At 39.1% G+C, this 5,301-nt stretch overlaps 1 protein-coding gene across 2 annotated transcripts in view; it reads left to right on the forward strand.

Moving 5' to 3' along the window:
- Positions 1–1,315: 1,315 nt before the first annotated feature.
- The window catches only part of gfod2 (glucose-fructose oxidoreductase domain containing 2), an 8,714-nt gene continuing 4,728 nt past the window's right edge, over positions 1,316–5,301 (forward strand). The window contains exon 1 of one of the 2 annotated variants that reach the window (XM_031569758.1): positions 1,316–1,532. The gene's annotated coding sequence lies outside the window, so the exon portion shown is untranslated. Of the gene's footprint in view, positions 1,533–2,987; positions 3,199–5,301 lie in introns of those variants that run through there. The other variant, XM_031569757.1, reaches the window with a different exon arrangement.

The following is a 5,301-nucleotide window of genomic DNA, read 5'->3' on the forward strand; positions in this document are numbered from 1 at the left end:
CATTATGTTATATTTGCCCTGTTGTATAACTGCCATGTGCTTCATATGTGACGTTTCACAGAAAAGAAATAGTGTAAATAACCAACACCTGCAGATGTATTATTTTTGTATTACCCCTGTAAAACTGACCTCAGTGCTGTTTTTAAATGCTCTCTGCTTCCAGCCCAAAGTCTGCAGAAAACCCTGATCCAGTGTCAGTTTGGAGGGGCACTGAGAGGAGATGTATGAGAGAATGTAGTCTTGCCACTGAAAGTTCTAAATCCCATTATTGGGTCATTAGTCATTCCCACTGTGTCTTGGGTTTATGATGGTTAAATGTTTTTATGTGGTCTTTTGAACCAATACTTGCAAACTCCTTTGACAGTAAGTTAATGGCAAACAACATACATACAGTTGTATCCAGATTAAAACAAAGACTTATTGAGAAATTTCAACTAAATTGACACGTTTTTCATCAGAATACTCATTCAAGGTCCCTTAGCTGTAAGCTTTCATGATTTTATCAGTGTGATTGAACATTTCACAGTTGTTTTCTTGTTGACAAAGTATTCAGAGGGTGGTATTACCAATTCCATTTTCTTTATGAATGAGGATGGCACATTTTTGTAAACCAAAACAGATGCCATATGGCTGCCTTAGAACTATTGCGACTTACTATTAGCCTTAGAATCTTTAAATAATAGGGGCAGAGATGGTCTTTAAAGCTTCTCATGAGTTTGGTGCAAAATTCTCTTTAATCCAATTTTAAAAATTAGAATTTTTGGAATCAGTGTTCTCAGAATATACAGTATATAGGAAAAGATGTTAAATGTCTTGTGCTAATGGTTGAAGACTTCCAACAGCGACCATTCCTCTCATTCGCGACCATTCCTCTCTGTCACATGCAAATACCCAACAACCTAACCTAACCAATATAACAAATGCCCAACCATAGACGCCAAATCCTTTATTCTCAAAAAAACACGCAAATGATTTCAAAACCTGATTATGCCTCCACATGTAGTGATCCTGGGTCAGCCAGTTTTACGCCCAGACAGAATATATGGTAGCTTCCGTCTTCACCCACCCACTGACTGAGGTCCTGTGGAGTTGGGAGGACATCATAAGTGGCTCTCATGATGAAATGAATGTGGTTAGTGTCCATAGCCCAAAGTTCTCTCCAGCTGATCTTCCTTGTCTTGACATCATGCCAGTTCATCCATTATTGCCCTTGCTTTGCTTGAAATAACCAGCCACTGCTGTGCGTCTAGCGTCCTCTTCTTGTCCCCGAACAAAGCTAGTTACTGTGACAGGCATCTCCCGGCTGGTGTTAGCACATTTGAACTCCTCGACTAAGCTGGTCATTGGTAACTCCAAAATGACTTTTCCACACAAAGACAACATGGCACCCCAAACCATTTTCTTACTGCCTTTTTCAGGACTCTTAATTTCCCCACCTCACAGTTGGAGCACCTTTGATGTTACCAGGAAGTTGGTTCCAGAGCTGAACAACATACCAGCTAAAGGCTGCTTCACCATGTTTCGTTCTGACAGTAGGTATTGCCAACAGGTTTTTCTCCAGTGATCTAAGAGGTCTATCAGCTGTGTATAGCGGTCTTTTCTGAGAGCTCATTGGTCCTGCCCCATTTAGTGATGTATCAACAAGCAGCAGTGTTCTAATAAAAGGGTTCTAATTAAAGTCAATTCTGTGATTTACTGGAAGCCAGTGTTCTAATAAAAGGGTTCTAATTAAAGTCAATTCTGTGATTTACTGGAAGCCAGTGTTCTAATAAAAGGGTTCTAATTAAAGTCAATTCTGTGATTTACTGGAAGCCATTGTTATAATAAAAGTGATTGATGAGAATTAAAAACATATTTCCTCAACTAGGATTCATAGGACTTTTAGTATGTTGTTCTGGACACCTCATAGAAATGATCTATGCTGAAAAAAAATTATTTTACAATTAGTCTGTTGTAAAACGCTATTTTGCCTGGACTATTAACCCTATTTGGTGAAGCTCCTTCTGAATGCTTCGTCTTGCAAACTTTATTTAAAGGGGCCGCAAAGCAAACAAACATGTTCACAGGCATCTTTGTGCCGACTGACCACAAGTAAGATCGAAGTTAACCTCATAACCACAAATCTTTTAAATGTCAATCTTAACCTTTTAAATCTGAAGACAATAAATCGATAGTTGACGTAAAGAAATGAACATGTTTGGTAATACACACTAACAAATTAATTTAAAATTAATAATAATAATTAAAAGCCATTTCTGTGTTGTGTGACTTTTGTTGATAGTCCTAAGTGATTAAGTCAAATTTCAACATACAGTTTATGGGACACGTTTACTAGCCTTGGTGTGTAATTAACCTTGACATGTGTGTAGCCTACAGTAATTGTGGTCTTGGGTGATCTGAACTGTGGCCTTGTAGAACTTTAGTGTCTAGTGTAATTAGTGTTCTTTTGAGCAAATTAATTGCATTCCTGCTTAAAATAAGCTTTTTAGAATTAAAACGTTGACTATAAATAGTGTTGTGCTTCAAATTAATAATGCCACTATGGATCAGCCAGAGGTGGTAGCAATTAGTGCTGCATTGCTTTACTTGCGGAGAAGATGTCAGATATGGCTTTGGATTCACAAGATTCTCCAATCCCGTCAACAGTTTGGGCAATGGGGATCACCAGCTGGTGCGGATGGGTGACATTTAAGTTAAGTTTCTTAAGAAACCGCAGTGTGTGAGTAAAGAGTTATCTGTAACCATGGATACCACTCTGGAGACCCACATGCTTCTTGAGACAGCCTGTCTTTTTTTCTGCTTTGGCTTATTGGTACCAATGTCTTTATTTTTACGAGACAAGACAACAGCTTGTTACACTTTAACTCACCAAACGGTTTGCCTAGGATTTCTTCTGGCGTTGTTTAGCACACACCTTATTTTCGCCGATTTTGCGAAAACCCATTCATTTTTTCCATAGGGATTTTTTCTTTGGAACCAGCAAGTGTTAAAATGCTGAAAACTACAAACTTCCGGTCGACTTACACACACTGTAGGACTCGCTTGGTGTTCCAGAGAAACTCCGCCCAGAGATACACAGTGCCCTGGAACCAAACGACTCGTAACACCGGCATTAACATGACGCGTGCGGACTCTATTGTCAGGTACTTCCTGCAGCCAGCTTGGATTAATGCAAGAGATCGAATTCTTAGTGAGACGGTAAGTCGTTGGAGATGTAGATGTGTACGTTTGAGTGTATAATATAAGAGCCATAATAGAAAACCAAATGTCCTTGCGTAGACTACGCCGAAAGATTCCTAATGGACCTCTGTAAGTTAGCTCGCTAACATTAGCTGGCTTGGGTGAGAGGAAAATCAGGAAGATCAACGATAACCGGAAAGTTTGCGTCATAACATTTGTTTATGGTAACGTTATAGGGGAAGGTGACAATATATGTGCATTAAATAGTATTTTTACAGTTCGTATAGTGAATGTTAAAAGTTTGTGTATCCAGCTTAGCTACGCAAAGTGCCTTACTGTAATGTATTCATCACCCTGGCTGCCGTCATGCCTACTGGTAGCCAATGTGATGATGTGTTCGATTTTGACGGTACCAGACCACAACGCACTGCTGTCATATGGACGACATTTTTAAAGTGTCAACTTTTATAAGGTATGCTTAGGCTATGGCAGTACGAAATATTCCTCCGATCAATGCGTTGTGCATAAAGGATAGAGACGAGTTTGGATGTATTGGGCTGCTGCACTGACGGCTAGGGGTGAGCTTGTGGTGTTAACATGAAACCCAGACCCTAGTAGTGTGTAGTGGTATGTTTTCCAATGCGAACATTGACGAAAACCTTTTAAATGGCCACTGCAGTTCAATGTTCGATTTTTGAAAATATTTGCATTTTATTTGCTGAGACTGATTGGAGGCTGGAGTCGTATCGCAGACTTAATTGTAGTGTACATGATGGTGTTTTCATCCAACTGCTCACTCTTCACAAAAGTCCTATTGTAATCTCTGATCCTGATGACACCGCTGGCTACTTTGCATGAGGCCAAATGAGCTTCTCTTTTTAGATTGTACAGCGGTACACGGATCCCTTACAGATCAGCTTCCACAAATAAATGGCTGAGTTGGAAAACATTCTCAATGACTGTAAATGACTCTAAAGCAGCCACTTGATTCTCAATTTTTGGTATGTAAATAACTTTGTGTGGGAAGCTATTCTATGGTGTGGGCTGGGCAGTATAGCTAAACACATTTTCATGATAACTGTTTTCCTATCAGTTGATATAGATAATTACCGATCATTTTTAAAGTCCTATTTTAAAGGCGCAGTCTGTGATTCTAATCTAATACCCTTTTTGTAAAATTTTGCAATTTGCTCCTCACAATCCTCTAGCTGCCAGTTTACTGTGTGTGCTCAAAAAACAAATATAGTGGCTCGGACCAGGCTCTCAGCCAAGTGCAGTCAATCAGGATACTATCTTTTGTAAACCAAAAAATGGTGATGACTTTCAGGGTGATTGACTGTATCAATAGTATTCACTCTATCAACAATCTCTCGCCAGCATGAAGGATACACCATGGATAAAGTAAAGAGATTAAACATCATCACAGCATCAGATAACCTGTGCCCTGCACAAGTGGCTTCACAATTGCTCGAATTTGTCATGCCATTCTTAACATGCCTCCTACAAGGCAGACTAGATAAGGTCAGACCAACTCATGCAGTACAGATGATAGAGTTGATTGGTTAGACAATAGATCTTTTCACTTTACCAACACACCAACCATTCAGAAATTCAAAATGTCAGCAGAAGGGACATTGTGTTCTTGGAAATGACCTGGCTACTGTTTGGCATTTTTATCAAAACAATGCAACATACCACAACCTATTTGCATATACAGAGGGGTTTTTTAATCAATCAAATGTCGGAGATCTTATGTATTGGATACCATCTCTTTTTACAATGATCTGTGGAAAGCAATCAGTTAAAAACAACATTATGGTATTTTGGTAATATGGCTGGAAATATTGTGGCAAGAACAGACAGATACTTGTTCAAAATCTTGATAGCGGCCTGCAAAAAAGCCATTACAAAAAGATGGTATAAACCAGGTCCCCCAACTCGAGATGAATGGCTGAAAATTGTGAGTGAGATGTATGTGATGGAACAACTAACACACAGATTAAGAGTACAGGCAGAGCAATGTGAAGAGAAATGGGTGAAATGGACTCTATTTAAATGTCAATGACAGGTTGATGTTTGAAAACTGTATATGTCTCAGGATCACTTTGTGGAATCAATGCA

Source organism: Clupea harengus, chromosome 6 (assembly GCF_900700415.2).
Source record: "Clupea harengus chromosome 6, Ch_v2.0.2, whole genome shotgun sequence".
NCBI lineage: Eukaryota > Metazoa > Chordata > Actinopteri > Clupeiformes > Clupeidae > Clupea > Clupea harengus.